Source organism: Pogona vitticeps, chromosome 3 (assembly GCF_051106095.1).
Source record: "Pogona vitticeps strain Pit_001003342236 chromosome 3, PviZW2.1, whole genome shotgun sequence".
NCBI lineage: Eukaryota > Metazoa > Chordata > Lepidosauria > Squamata > Agamidae > Pogona > Pogona vitticeps.
Genome location: NC_135785.1, coordinates 203,447,117 through 203,463,935, shown reverse-complemented (window position 1 = coordinate 203,463,935; position 16,819 = coordinate 203,447,117). Strand labels below are relative to the sequence as shown.

At 39.9% G+C, this 16,819-nt stretch overlaps 1 long non-coding RNA gene across 1 annotated transcript; it reads left to right on the top strand.

Moving 5' to 3' along the window:
- The first annotated feature begins 6,259 nt into the window (after positions 1–6,259).
- LOC110076852 (uncharacterized) lies at positions 6,260–8,957 on the top strand. The gene is made up of 2 exons (XR_002300177.3): positions 6,260–6,343; positions 8,818–8,957. It is a non-coding gene; the product is annotated as an uncharacterized LOC110076852 (long non-coding RNA).
- The last annotated feature ends 7,862 nt before the right edge of the window (positions 8,958–16,819 follow it).

Genomic DNA, 16,819 nt, shown 5'->3' with positions numbered 1-16,819 from the left:
TATTCAAGAGAACTCCTCCAAGATCTTCCTCAGTCCTAGGGTCAGTCTTACATTTGACATATATTGTCAAATGTGTGTGTGTTCTAAACATGTGGATACTCCCATTCCTCTACACTTTTAATATATGATTCTGAATTATATATATATATATATTGCCCATCTATTACTGACACAGTACACGTTTCATGTGTAGATTTAAAGTTCTATAATTCAATCTCTTGTTACTGGGAAGTGTCCTTTTCTTTTAGTCATCTTTTATTTGAACAGTTTCCTTTCTTTCATAACATCTGAGCCTCATATCACACAATGAATGTCAATCTTTGTCCTTGTTAGACTATAATGTCTGTCAAAATCCAGATGATGGAAAGCAATGTTTGTCTGCTGGCAGAGACAACAGAACTTGGGGGGGGGGTACAGAACCCCTTTCAGGGGCCAAAGTTCATTTCATCGGGTGCATTAAGTCTCATCCTCAGTTGACAGATGTGTATATAATGATTCAGAGAACAGAGAGGAAAAGGGGAGGATGTGTCAAAGTGAGAGTAAATAACTTCATGGTATAGGCATGGAGAAATGTGTGGCCCACCAGAGCTTGTTAGGCTGCAGCTTCTGCCAGATCCAGTCAGCATAGCCCATGAGTTAATGGGAATTCCTTTCCAATAGCATCCAGAGAGCCGTCTGTTCCTCTTATAATCTGTCAGGAGCAGACTGTACACAATTCTATTGTACTAGATAATATGGACCTTAAAATGATAGGGATGAGTTTGGGGGCTAGTATGTTTGTACATGTGAGCACTGGCCTGATCTTTGGCTTGGGATGTGTTGTTTGTAATATGTGGGGAATGAGCTTTAGTGTGTGGTTTTCTGGATCAAGATACCGCAGTTCAATAATTGGGGTGTGTTCCACAACATTATCATATATAGGATGTTCCATATATGTATCCAAGTGTTTTTGTGTTCATGCCCCATTGTATATATTTGGTATTGGTGTGTGTGTGTTTTAAATAATTAATTATAAGAAGGAGAAATATTGCTTGTCATTTGAGGACACTTTCTGTTTAAGCTGCATCCTTAAACAGGCAGACGTCCGTAGCATGGGGAGCAGAAAGCGAACTTTAGTATGTTCCAGGGGAAGAGATACCCACAGAAACATACTGTTCACTGACTGGCCTCAATTTATAATGTACTGCATTTTCACCAGTACCTCACTAAATATCAATTCTGTTTCCACATCTAACTGTATTCACTGTATGCTGCCTACATAATCACCCCTGAGTGGGTGGTAATTGTAACGTACTGTACTGTTACTCTTCTCTAGAGTTATACTGTATTGAAGTACTGTAATATACTCTTGTGAAGGTGGTCAGCGTTTATATTAATGACAATGAACATCCAGTGATGAAAAGGCATGAGTGTGAAATCTTGTGAAATCCCCATTCCCTATTCTCTACCATACATCTTCAGTTTTTGGGCACTTTTGTACTAAGTTTAATAACATACAAGTTAGAGGCACCTTTGCCAACCTCTCTATACACAAGACATTCACTTTTACAAATGTCATTTTATTCTGAATGAGTGTATATGCATTTTGAAAGGAATTACTATACTGATTTGAGCTGCTCTTTTAAAAGTATGCCCATGTCATTCTAATTCCTTTATAAAGCTTTCTAGCTGCAAAATTCATCCTTGCAATCATCCATCCATATTGAAATATACTCAAATGATGCTCAGTGTCTGAATTGTCAACTGTCGAATAGCACGTGGAAATTATATTCATATTATAAAACATTTTATCCCTCTCCAGATACTGAGCTCCTTTCCTTCGAGGAACATTTGTTTAACAGCAGAAAGGAAAGAATAAAATAAATATAATGTAGCAGAACAGATGCCAGTCAAGGATCAGACACAGATGGGAAAGGTCTACTTTTCTGATCAATAAGAAGTTTCTAAGTAATGGCAGAAGCTCCTCTTGTAGAACAAAAAAAAAAGCCAGAGAAGCAAACAGGAAACATGCAAACTCACCAAGCTGTGTGAAGGAGGGAGTCTGGTGCACTCTGGATGCTGTGAGTCAGACTCACGTTCTGAGCTTGGCTGAGAAGAAGCCTGAGGTCTAGGTGGTGGCAGGAGGCAACCTCCTCCTGTGCTTACTGGGAGGGACCTGCTGCTATCAACCTTATGCTGTGACTGTACAGGGGAGGGAATTTAGAAGTAATTGGGAAAGCAGGTTTTCCCATAAGAAGGTGACATGGACTTCCAGGCAGGGAAGGGGTGCTCATCAACATATGCCACTTACCCAAGGGGAACATCCTTCCTTACCTACAGTTCTAGCCACTGATTTCCCTTCATCCCATTCAGTAGTACAAGGGGTGAAATGCTGCTTGCTTCTCTAAAATAACACACACACACAGAATAACCAGGTATAGCATGCTACTTTTCCTGTCACTAGGAGTTACTATTCCTATGACGATTCCCACCAGCATAGTTTCAAGTTTAAAATGAAGCTTTATTTCTTCTGTTCAGAAAGCCATAAGATCTTTTTGGAGCTTGGAAAAGTTCCTTGGGGGGGGGGGGGCTATAAATCAGAATCTCTAGCTTGGAAAACTTACACTTTGAATGGTAACTCCCCAAATCTCGTTTCTAATACAGTGGTGCCTCGGATAGCGAGGTTAATCTGTTCCGGATTAACCTTCGCTATGCTGAAGCATCGTTGAACGGGGCAGGGATTTCCATTGGAACGCATTAAACATGGTTTAATGCGTTCCAAATGGGCCAAATACTCACCATTCAACGAAGCTTCGTAATGGCCGGCAGCCATTTTCGCGCCCTCGCCTCGCTTAACGAGGGCGCGAAAACGCTGCGCGCGGCCATTTTGAGCCATTTCCGGGCTTCCGGCGCCCATTTTGGCTGCCGAACAGCTGATCGTCGGGCTTCGTTTTGCGAAGATCGGTAAGCGAAACGCTTACCGGTCTTCTCAAAGCAAATTGTGCCCTATAGGAAAAACGTTAAGTGATCGCATTAGCGATCCGAAAAAACGGATCGCTATGCGATTTCGTCGTTATGCGGTGCGCTCGTTAAGCGAGGCACCACTGTAGTTACTTTGTAGATCACAACTCCCAGAGTTCTTTTGCTAGCATGATCAATTATCAGCAAAATATTTTTTTCCAAGTTCTGTGGACCAATGAGAAATTGTTTAAAGCTCCAGACGCCACTATTAGCCCATAAGTATCAATGAGCATGTTACATCCTTGCAGATTTGAGGTACCTGTTGTGGCCCTTCGGAACGTTCCTTTCCCCGAAGCATACACTTCTTGGGGGTACATTCTCCCACTGAGCATGGATATACCCTTTCCTTTTACCCTTGTTAAAAAATTGCCCCTCTTTCTCCCTGATTATTTGGGACATCATTGATTTCTCGTAACATTTGTATTATTCTTCTAAAAGACAAATCACAATGGTTATTGTAGGTTTTTTGGGCTGTTTGACCGTGTTCTGGAGGTTTTTCTTCTTAATATTTTGCCAGACCCTGTGGCTGGCATCTTCAGAGGACAGGAGTTAGTGATCCACAAAGTAACTATTGGAAACTGGAGACATCGGGAGTTGCCATTCAAAGTGTAAGTTTTTGGGGCCAAACAGGCCAAAAAACCTACAACAGCCATCAGATCCCAGCCATGAAAGCCTTCGAGAATACACAAATCACAATATCTGCTCTTTTTTTCAAAATAAATTCTTAGTTTTGAGCAGAGGGATGCAATAACAAAGATAAAACAAATATCTGGGCACCTCTTCACCTGCTGGGAAATGGAAAAGTGACTTTGGAAGAATTCAGAGTAGGAAAATAGGTGTCATGAAAAGAGTACAGTAATGCATTCTCTCCTCAGTGGAGCTTCTTAGTTAAAAATTATTCCCTCCCACTATGGCTTCTAATTTAAACAACAACAACCAATCAGCCAACAGGGTATGAGGGCTATACCATAGAGATTCATGTATGATATATGCTTTGCTTCTTAATTCTGTCATCCTTGATGTCTCTTGTTTGTTTTGCTCTCGAAGTTTTGGAGGTAAACAAGAAGGGAAGAGATGGCGTTTATTCAGGCTAAAATCACCTCCAGAATTCTAGAAGGTGGAAAAGTGATGGAGAGGGATTTGAAAACGGTAGATGGAGCAAAGGCTAAAAATCCCCTTCCCCACCTTCTGTTTCATCACTGACAACTGCCCTCTCTTGGAATTGCTTTCAAGAAAACCACAGTTGCCTGTGGCATGGTTTGGAATAGATTCAGAAGTACGTATTGTGCCCCACATATTTTGAACTGTGCCCTAGAGCCTGGGTGCTGCCCTGCTGACATCATTTTCCTGAACACAAGCTTGTCTCTTCCTTCCAAGCATGTCAGCCCTGCCTTGAATAGATTGGTAAAGCTTGCCTCTTTAACAGACTAGTGGATGTGTGTGACATGAGGACAGAAGGCTTTCAACGACAGCAAACTTTTGTGCTTATTTTGTGCCATAATTCAAACCCCAAAGATATAGATTAAGGCAGAAATTAGCTTGAAGAGGATTTTTGAGATATAAAACATAAATACGTAGAAGAACTGATAGTTCTAAGATAGAGATGCAGAGAAAGGGTGACTAATGACCACATTAAAACATTGCAAGAAATACCAAGGGTTTGGGGGTGAGCTGATTCACATTTTTTCCCATTGATCACCTGATGCAGAGGGAAATGTGAGTCAGACCAGAGTCCTTCCCATCCAAATCCATATTTTTTTCCCCTCTGCCATCGGGGCTTCTATTTTTTTTTTTTTAAATTGCATTGGTGGAGACACGTGATTGCTTTAACTGGTGTAGAAAAGCCCACAACACCAGCACACACTCAGGGAAAAGTGAGCAAGGCCTCAATGGGCATGACTTTTTCTTTTTTACAGCTTCTCCACTCTCCAGTGGCAAGACTCATTTTTCTTCTTCTTTCTTCTTTCTTTTTTACTTCTTTCTTCTCTGTGGGCAAATGAGTGCTTTTCCTAGATATAAAGTATGCAAAAGTAGTTTTATCATTAACTTATTCTTCAGGTGCTCCAGGACTTTAGAGTTTGTCCAAGACACTGGCTCTTCTCTTACTATATATAAAAGTTTGGACAATCACAGGGAGAGTTATGAGCTCTTCACAAAACAGAATTTGGGAAAGCTGAGGTTTTTGGACTACAAGACCCAGAAAGCCCATCAAACATGGACAATGGTCATTTGCCCTCTGCTTCTTAAGGGCAAACTGTTGGGAGCTTGTTTATAATGAAGGCATGAAGAAGGAGAGGAATGCAGAGGAGCTGTTGATGAAATATCGCTATTTCATACTGTGTTTGATTTTAGTAACCCAGATTGCAATGTTTGGGCTTCAGTGGAAGCTCATTGGCACGATGACGGTTTAACTTCTTCAAAATCTTTGTCACAGATTTGGGGAAGGCTGGGGACTTTAGACTATGCAAAGTCATGTTCCAGGAGGCGTTGCATGAGAGGTTGGTTGTGACTGACAGCAGAGGAGTGACTCTTTAAAAAAACACAGTCCAGTTGAAGAACAAGAAAAGGCCCTTAGTCACCTCACCTCATAAAGTTAATGAAGGTATGTGTGTAACCTCTTTCTTTCCACCTGCACGAAAATGCAGCTGAGATTCTTTCCACTTGAAAGCTGATACCTGTTTGCCTCATTTTCCATTTCGAAAACACACTCTTCTTTTACCCTGACCTTTCTGTCTTGTTTATTCCATCCAGAGGCAGGAGCAAAGTTGTGGATCCTTTTGAAGTCTGGAGAAACCAGGAAAACAGAGCAGAGTACTGTATGCCCTTTCCTCCTCTGAGCTCTTTAGGAAAACAGGGTTCAGATGCTTGCAGAGGAGAAAAAACTGGGCCCTGCTGTCTTCATCAGCCAGTTATTCAGCAAATAAATGACAGACTTTAATTAAAATGTTTTAATAGATGAGATGTATTGCCAGGTTTTGTGGTTCCTAGATTAAGCTGATTTTAATGTTCTCATAGTTGTATCTGGTTTTATACGCTGTTTTTATTCTGCCTTGTGATGTGTGAAAATCACCATGAGCACTGCTTTGTCATGAGAAGGCAGGAGAGGAATAATAACCAACAGGCAAAAGGACATCTGAGGGCAGAGGAGTTTAGATGCTGCTGCTCACGTATGCAATCCTGTTCACTCCTCCTTATAGGAATGGAAGAGCAATCTTTCTGGATCAGTGCAACATCTACTCTGTCCAGCATTCTGGTTCCTCAGGGGCCATCCTGATGCCTTTGGAAAGCCCACAGTCAGAAGATGAATGCAATAGCATCGTCCCGCTTTGCTCCCCAGCAATCGGTAACAAAAAGCATATTTTCTGTGATAGTGGATATAATACATAATAGATCCATTGTGTAATGTTGATACCCTTATCTGCTATGAAGTTTTCCAGTTCTCTTTCAAAACCCGTCCTGATCAACAACCATCCTCACATCATATATCAGCAAATGCCGCTATTTGACTGTGCAGTGTGTGAAGAGGTGTTTCCTTTTTTTGTGTCCTGAATCTCCCACCACTCAGCTTCACAGAATGTCACTGGAGTCTCCTCTTATTCCATGGTATCTTTGCTCCCAAGGCAGTCTATATAGCATGGCAGTCTAAAGACCATCCCACACAAGTCACTGTTTTCTGTACCTAAAGGTGGTGCTCCTTAAAGAGGAGAAGCTTCTTTCTCCTCATACAACCTTGCTTTAATAGTGAGCTGGCAAATTGCCTTGCTTTTCATTTTCAGTTGGTTGGCTGCACCTCCATGGGCCCTGACAGATTTACATCTCTAGAGGGATATGTGTTTGAGTGTTAGATGGCATTTGTTCCTCTACAATGCATGTCTACTCAGAAGAGATTACCTTTGACAGACTCTTAGGTGAGTATGTGTGGTGGATGAATATAGGACTGGGACTTGGAAAATCTTGGTTCAAGTTCCTGTTGAGCCATGAAGTCATCTTGGGCCAGTTACTCTTTCTGAGTGTGGTCTGCTTTGCAGGATTGTTGTGACATCAGAGTCACAAGTGTTGCTATAAAGGAACTGAGCTCATGTAGCAAATAAAACAGGAACAGAAAGCTGTCATCTTTTTTTCCGCTCTCTGTAAGTAATCCCTGGTAGTACTTTGAGATATTTTCTTAAAAATGGACAGGATATGTCTTTCCATAACTTGCTTCTACATTTAAGCAGATGTATGTAGGGAGAAATACTTGCTCCCTTTTAGTCATTATCTGATAAAATGCCTTCCATTCATAACTCAATTTCATGAGGAAAAGGATTATTTTGACTGGGAAGTGGACTGGTGCAGATTCCATGGGAGATGAAATCACATGTAGTACAAAAGTATCTACATTACTACGTATGTGAGTGACTAAACCCCAGCATAGCTTCAGGCATATAGGGGAAAACACACAGAGAGCGAACCAGTTTTTCCAAACTGGGCATGCAAAGGCAAATGTACTTGTTCTACAAACATGTGTGTTAAGTACTGGCATTTATTTGTGCATGTGATCCTACAGCTAATTACTGGCATGGCCACATATATTTGGTCCGTTAGTGTAATAGAGAACTGGATGCAAAGTGATTACTGTAGATGTTTCAAACTAACAAATATTTTTGCACAAATCCAAAGAGTGACTGAAATCTTGTTAATGAAACCATGCCTATGAAAAGGGGATGATGTTTTCAGTGATGAAAAGCTTTGCCCTTCTCTTCCATGGTTTTTCCAATTTTCAAACAATCTGTCTCACAGCATGACAGCCATGGACTCTGTGGGATGGAAGATGCAGGTCTTCCATTTACTGATTCAGTAAAATCACCACCATCTGGGGGAAATTGGAACCTTTTATTTCATATGTATAGCAAACCATTTTGTTAATCCTTCTCCCTTCTGTCATCATCTGTGACATCCACCCTGAGGCTCCCACTTCTTCCACATGATTAAATAGTATCCATTATATAAAATAATTAGAGATGGGCCACAAACTGCTGGTTCATCGATTTGTGCCAGTTTGTCCTTCAGATGTTTGGCAATTCTCAGTCCCTCCTCCTCTGTTGGACACCCACTCAGAGGCTGTGCCCAAAGGAGGCAGAGCAGAGAAGCTGGTGTATCTGAAGGACAAACCAGCATGAACTGGCAATGTGTGCCCATTTCTAAATATACTGTAATCTTAAAACTGCAGAACTGGATAGGACCCTGTGGATCATCAAGTCCAACCCCTATCAAGGAGGCACAGTGGGGACAGATTATTTGCAAAATAGGAGAAGACATGAGAGAGAACAGGGAAGTTATCTGCCAGCCAGGATAAAAAAAATAAAACCAGCCAGAGAGTGGATGACAACGGTAAGCACTGGTAAATTATAGCTGAAGCAGTACCACTAAGAAATAATAAAAAAAATTCACTAGCTTTTGCTTGCCACTTTTTCTGTGTTTCATAGTCCTAAATGTCAAGATATAGAAGACTGGGATTTGAGGATAAATCCTGAGTAGAGAGAGAGCAGGATTACATAGATGTAAAACTAATTGTTGGTTCCAATTAGAGTAGACTCATTTGTTTACTTAACAATTCCATTCATTTAATAGATCCATTCTTACCAGACCTGACAGCTGGATTTTGAAAAGTTACTTTTCAGGGCTTTGAGTCTCACATTGGACCATAATCCAATGATGATGATGATTTGACTGGTATTATATAACAGATAAAAGTTTAAGCCAACCCCCCCCCCCCAAAGTATCGGTTAAATATTGGTGTGGTATGTATGCTGTTCCTAATATTGCTATTTTTTGCAGATCAGATGGTGTTATTTCAGAAATCTGTAGCTGAGAACCTCCAAACCATGCACCAATATTCATGGGAATATTAATAAGCATAAATAAATTGAATGTAACAGTCCCAAATTTGGATTATTAAAAACACTGTGTGTGCCTCAGGAAGAGCTGTGGATACTCTGGTATATGAACTGAAACGAAAAGATTATCCCTCCTCCCATGGGATTATCATCAAGCAAACAAAGTCAGGATATACTTGATACATTTACCAGCAAAGTCTACTGGGAAGGCACTCCCTGTATATAGTTTACTTAACTCAATATTAAAAAAGATTTCACATAGTCTCACAATTATAAGAGATTGTGGTGTGAATGGACAAGAGTTCGTAATGGATCAAAGCTTTCAGTATGTGTTGATTTGCAGAACACACCCTAATATAATTTAACAAGAACTGAACATCCAAATACATGATCAGCAGAATGCATGGAATCAACAGGGCTTGTGGACTGTTTGCATGAGTACCTAAGAAGAAGTCTGCTGGATCAGACCAAAGACCTACAGTGGGGTCTTGACTTGAGAACTTAATCCGTATTGGAAGGCGGTTCTCAAGTCAAAAAGTTCTCAAGTCAAATCTGCATTTCCCATAGGAATGCATTGAAAACCATTTGATCCGTATCTGCTCTTTTCTGTCCATAGAAACTAATGGGAAGCTGCTATTCCGCCTTCGACCACTAGAGGGGGATATTTTGTTTCTTTTTTTCTTAGGTCAAGAAAGGTTCAGGGAAGGCAGGGAAAATACAGTCCAGGCAGTACCAGGCAGTCTGAAGACTGTCTCCCAATCCACTCTCTAAACGCTGGGAGGAGTGAGGAAGCAGACAGGCACCCTTTTCACTGGCCAACAGTTAACTGAAAGTTCAAATTTTGCACTTTCCCTGCCTCCCACGTGTTTTTTTTTCAGTTCTTAACTCAAATCTAAGTACTTACGTCAAGTCAATATTTTCCTATGAGAGTGGTTCTTAAGTCAAAATGTTCTTAACTCAAGCCGTTCTTAAGTCAAGACCCCACTGTATCTAGCTCAGTGTTCTGTTTCTCTGGTGGTCAACAAGATGCCTATGAGCTCAATCTAATTAGTAATGCAGGCACAGATAGACCCACTGAATAATTTACATAAGGATTAATTTAGCAAAATGCACTCCATTAACACAGAGGTGGGCAACATCCAAGGTTTTTTGAGGTAATTTTAGTTCATACTTTGGAGATCCACATGGCAACTCTTGACACACCTGCCTCTTCCAAAATAGTCTGAACTTTTTTTTTTTTTGCCCTTTTTTCCCTAGGGCCTGTTTTTGGCCTTGAAAGACCTTTTGTAGAAAAAAAGAAGTGACTACTTGATCACTTCTTATTTTAAAGAGCATCAAGTTGGTTGTGAAAATGGGTATACAGTCCAAATCATACACTCTGGAGGCCTTTAGGATGTGTAATTTGGGCTTTAAGGGGGATCATAACATCATGGATTATAGAATCATAGGATAATATAGTTGGAAAGGGCCTATAAGGCCATCAAATCCAATCTCCTACTAAATACAAGAATCTAAGTTGAAGTACAGTATATCCAACAGATGGACATCTAGCTTTCTCCTAAATGCCTCTAGCACTGCAGTGCTTACCACCTCCCAAGATAATTGTTTTCATTGTTATACTGCTCTAACAGTTAAGAAATTTTTCCTGATATTTATCCAAAATCTGGCTTCTTGTAACTTGAGCTCATTATTATGTGTCCTGCATTTTGGGATGATTAAGAACAGATCCTGAGTGTCCTCTGTACCCTTTCACACATTTGCAGAGTGCTATCATACCTCGCTTCAGTCTTCTGTTCTAAAGGCTAAACATGCCCAGATCTTTCCTCACACGGCTTGGTTTCAGTTCCCTGAACATCCAGGAAGGTTTGCATAATTAATGAATGTCTACTCTATCTTTCTTCCAGCAGAGGAATCCAAACAGCTTACCAATTTTTTAAAAATTATTAAAATAATTAAAACTACAATTAATTACAATATCAAAAAGTTAAAAATAATTTAAAATTTTTTAAATAATTTAAAAACACTTTAAAAAACAGAGAAGACAAATTCCCACCAAACCCCCTCCCTTAGGAGTAATTTGGTTGTTGAAACCTGGCCTGAAAAGAAAGGACTTTGCCCACGCCCAAAGGATAATGGAGCTCCATCTTCCATGGAAAGGAGTCCACTGTCTGGGGGCAGACACTAAAAAGGCCCTCTCTCATATAAGCACCAAGCACACTGGTACCAAGAGAAAAGCTTGCCTGAAAGAGGGAGGCTTTTATGGAAGAGATCATCTGTCAGATAGCATTAGGGACTGCAGTGGACCACAGTTTGCCAAACCCCTGATTTAATTAATGGGTTTATTCTAGTGCAGTGGTTTGTTTTATTTATTTATTTATTTATTTATTTATTTATTTATTTATTTATTTATTTATTTATTTATTTATTTATTTAATTTATATGCCGCCCACTCTACCCAAAGGTCTCTGGGGGGCTTACAATAATTAAAATTCAATACAATAAAATGATTATTGTACTGTTCTTAACCTTTGTTACTTGGATGCTTTTGAACTGCAACTCCCAGAAACCCCAGTCAGGACAGCTGGTGGTGAAGGCTTCTGGGAGTTGCAGTCCAAAACTCCTGAGTAACCCAAATTTAAGAACCAGTGTTCTAGTGGAGGCTAGCAATTGGATTTAAACACTTATGTTTTCACAGCCATCTCCGTGGTTAAAAAGCCTTCAAGAATGCCTAGTCTGACTGCAGTACAGGCAAAAATCTTAGAGAATCTAATGTCATAGATCATTCAACAACAAAGTAATGAGAATGGAAACTACAATCTCCCCAACTAAATATGTAATTGTGCCTGTAGTTCAAACGTGTTATCTCACCTTGGGAGCAGGAATCAGATCTAGCCTCTGCAGTTGACAATGCATGATCAGATATCATACAAAACAGTGAACAAAAGCAGTGACTGCCATTATAGTTCTTTGCATAATGTGAGATGGAATAAGCCAGTCCTTTGTGTAATGTGCAGATCATTCATACAGATGAACATATTTTTAAATTACAGTACGTCAGCAGGTCTCCTCCAGCATGGCTGGACTACTCAAAGTAGTTATAAATAAGCTTATATAAATAGGACAAGTCTAGGAGAAGGTAAACTAGCCCTCCTTGGTGTGGTCCTCTCTACATCTGTTTAACTGCACTTCTCCTATTGTCTGGGGTGTTCTGGGACCAGTAGACCAACAGATCAGGCAGACATTAGGTTGGGTTGCTCTATGGAAAAACATTTCTCAATGATAGGGAATCTTTGCCCCATTCTTCGTATCTCCCTGATTCCTTACTGTTGATGATGTTGCATTGACACTTCAGGGAGTTGGAATTCAATACATTGGGAGGACTAGCATCTTTCTATTCCTGCCATCACTTAGAATTCAGAGACATAGAGCCATAATTTCTGACCTTGAATAAAACCCACATGACCTTAACCAGCCAAGTGTGAGTTACCATAGAATCATTTCATGTCATTCTCATTGACACGGGCAATTGCTACTGCAAGTTTCATTGACCTTGCTTTTCATATTACAAAGCGCAGAGTAGGTTGCAGTGTTCTTTTGGTTGTCCTCTCATACAACGGTATAATCACACCTTTCTTTAGTAGCAACCATGCATACTGCATTATTCTATTTGAAATACTTCTTGGGCCCTGAACAAACATCTGCAAACAATATGAATGGCTTTCAGAGGCTTGTTCACACCATTGCACATTCAAAACAATACAACAAAAGCTGCCACCCCCACCCTCACCCCTACCCCAGTCTCACATTTCCTCATATTATTTCTACAAAGTCACTGAGCCAGAATAGAATTTTCAGATTCTAAAAGCCTATCTCACAGCCATAAATATTGCACTCCCAGGCCAACTACACCAGAGCACAGAGTGCTGTCCTCTGAAGATGCCGGCCACAGAGACTGGCAAAATGTTAGGAAGAACAATCTTCAGAACACGGCCAAAGAGCCCGAAAAACCCACAACAATTTTCAGATTATTTCAAAATATTTGGCTTGGCTTAGTTCGTTGGGATTCTTTTTACAAGTTAATGTATTTGAGGACCTTTTGACTCTAGAACTTACTTCCTAGGCCTGCCTGTCACTGAATCTGATGTAGAAATGGGAAAAGTTATTATTTTCAGACTACAATTCCTGGAATCCACTAGCCAATATGACCACTGACTATGCCAGGCTGGAGACTCTAGGGATTAAAGTAGCTGTGGGCCACATTCAAGGCTGCAGCTAGGACACAACAACCAGAACTTTGACTCAGGGCACCGAATTTAGAAACTGTTCCCCTTCCCCAAACCTAGAGTGGACTATCAGCCTGATCTCCTGTTATAGGACAAGGTGGTCATAGAGGCATCTGAGGTGATGTGGCCAGTAGACCAGGTTGTTGGGAAAAGCAGAGGAAATCTAGTCAGGAGGGTGAGGATGTGTATGACATGTCATCTTTTTGCTGCAACCTTTATTTGAATTTTTAAATAAGTTAAAATATGTTTGTTAGTAATCTGGTGAGAATTAAGTGGTTTTTATTTTGCCTGAAAAGTCATATTTTGACCTTTTTAAATGGTTACATCATATTTCTGCTTAATTTTGTAATAAACATCATATTTTGGTCATAGTCAACCCTTCCGACGAGCCAGCAAAGGACGCAAGAGAAATAGTAGACTGACCCAATTGACTGTAGTGGCTGAGAGAAAGGAACACAATAGAGAGAATGGCAGTGGAAGGAGCTGTTTCTTGAGACCAAGCCATGCCATGTGTGAACCTATGCTGCAGGCCTTGAAGTGCAGAGCCTTCTCTCCGATCTATAAAAGTCTTTGGAATAACATCAGCAAGAACAACTTTAAAAAAAATAAATGACTTAGCAGGCAAAGGCTACTCGTCTGACCAGGCCTGGGGGGGGGGGGAAATAAGAATTTGGTTGTTTTTTCCTATTTATCATTTTCTCCCTAACTCAGGTAGGTATGTTTGAGGGGGTGAAGTTACAAGAGAGCCCCAATCTGATTTCAACATGGCTAAAAGAAGATGTTTGTTGAGTGTAAAATTAGTGTTTTGTTCAAATGTTTGGAGACCGGATTTTCAGTAGTGATGGTGATAGTTTGTTTTGTAAATTTTGTGAAGTTAAGGTACTCTTTGATGACTCTATGTCAAGATTTCGGATGTAGAGATGGCTCCGAGACAAGTCAATCTTCCAGGTCAACAGCAAAGAGACTCACAGAGACAGTAGGTTCCTTCACCAGCAGTGTATTTATAGACTATGTACAATAGAAATATGTACATTAGTCAACAGACTCAATAATACACATCAGCAAATGAACAGACAGCACTTTGTGCAGCAACTCTCCAACACAACACTCCACACATTACCATAGTGTGCAGCACCTATATTGTTTGAACAATCAATCACTGGACACATTACCTGATGTCTTCTCCCAGAAATTACCTCATGTCCAATACACATTTCATGTGTTACCCCATGAATTGCATCAACTTCATGTGTGGCTCTGTGGCTGCACACCTGTTTTGAGATGGATGTCTGTTAACAAACTTTGGTTCATGTACTACATAGTAAATTCCACATATTATGGGTCATAATAACCTGACACTCTATGAAACTACTCTGGCCAGATGGTGCAAAAAGGGGAAACATCTTCCTCTTTGTAACAGATTTTGCTCTGTACATGATTAAGGTAGCCAAGGAACTTACACTTCTTTATCCAAAAATGATCCACATCAAGAGCAATCACCCACTTTGTAACTGTAGAAATGGAATTTAGTGATACACTGAAAACTGTGAACCAAACAGAGGGTAATTTAAAGGATGCAAAAGAGAAAGTGGTTGAATTTTTTGTGTGTGATGAACTGCAAAGATTGCTGCAATCTGATCTGCGTCAGATCTCTAAGATTTTTCAACACTTTATAAAACAAGTAACATTCTAAATGGACTTGAAGCAAAATTTGATGACTTCAAGACAGAATTTTCTCCAGATAAGTTGTCTTTTTTCAATTTTATTCCTTGTGATGTTGAATGAAGTTTCACCAAATACAAGAACATATTAATAGACAATAGAAGGAATTTTGAGTTTGATAACCTCAAAATGCATGTGATCATTCAATGCAATTCTACTGTTGATGAAAACTAATAAAGTATGACTATTTTACTCTCAAAATGATCATTTGATTCATTTAGTATTGGCACTTCGGCACTGTAAGGGAAGAAGAATAAAACTTTTATTTTTAATGTGTGTGTATAAGCACAGATTTTTTAAAAATGCATGCTAATTTCAGGGAAGGTCATATTTTTGTTTAATTGGTCACATTTAAGCAATTTTAAGGTCATAAATGTTTGCATATTTCTGACATTTTTAGGTCATAGAAATCCTCGCCTTAATAGTCAGTATACCAGACCTCCTGTGGCAGCAGAAAGCAGGTTTATCGATGGGTTGGTAAACCAGACCTCTGGCCTGAATGTGGAAGAAAAGGTGGTGTCCACACATAGGGATGGTCCAACCAGTTCACAGGCAGATCAAACCTCCACTGTTGCCAGGAAAGTTCACCCTATCTCAGTAGGCTAGATCGCCAGGCTTTTCATTTGTTCTTGTATCTGTGACTGAGCTGTTGATTCCTCGTGGAGAAAGGGAGATGCTGGCAAGGTGTTCGGTGCTGTAACTACTTCTTGCATTGTTTTCACCTCCAACATTAAGATCTGAGGCTGCATTTCTTTGCCTTGGGTCCCAAAATCACTAGTTATAGCTGGAACATATTTGACTGAATGCTGAAATGTCAACCAAATAAAAATAAAATGAAAAAATTGAAAAAAAATTGCCTTCCAAGGAGGATGTTGATCTGGTGGAAAGGAAAGAAATGGACAACTTCATGCCCACCATTTCTGGATAAGGTTACTGGGCTGGAACAGCCAGTATCCACATTGTTTTAAAAACTTTGGTGGAAAGTGTCGGACTTCCATCAGTGTAGCATATTGTCTGGGCTTTGCCTTTTACCACTTTCTTTTTTTAAAATTTATTTTTATTCCGGCTGAGTATACACATGGGTATGCAGAGAAACACCTGCATTTTTGTAGTTAAGCCTGATAGTTTCTTTAGGACTTTTAATATCTGTCCTTCCCCCTAAACCATTGGTTTTTCTTTTTTTTTTACTAGTATGGAGATGTCATCATCCTCCTCTTCTCTTTTTTTCTTCTGCTCTCTGAGGCTGCAGATTAGCAAATGAGTCTGCCAGAAATTAGTCAGATGGCTCTGTGTATCCCACACATTATACCCTTTTGCATTTCTCTGTTCACAAGAATGTACTCTTTTCCCATGGAGATGCAAAAACATACAGAAATGTCTCCAGAAGGGCAACGAGTGGGTCGGACACCAATCTGGTTGCTCTTATGTGGGCATGAACTGGTGGGGCAGTTCACATCTCTGATTGGAATTAACACATTTAACATGCTAACATGTTCCTTCGTAGGGTGATAAGAACATGATACTCTTCCTTTCGTAATATCATGACTGTTTGTTATGATACATTTTAATGTAAATCAAATCACATATATGCATTTTCACACCCTGCTTGGGGATGCTCTGTACAATTTCCCTTACAACCCAACTTACAATAAAAGTAGACCTACAGGGCAAATCATGGAAACCAATACTTTTGTAGATGACAAAAGTTTTCTAGGTTCATCATAGCTGACATTATCCCAGTAAAGAGTTAAACCCAGAATGAAACTGTTACCCCAAACTGGGTTCTTGTTCTTTATATCCTGGGGAGAGGGACCATGAGAGGAGAGAGAGAACCTAGCCAGACTACTGACAAGAAGACCACACACCAACAATTTTGGGTTAAGCATTATTCATGTAACATTTATTGATGAGACATAATACATAGGATATAAGACAAAA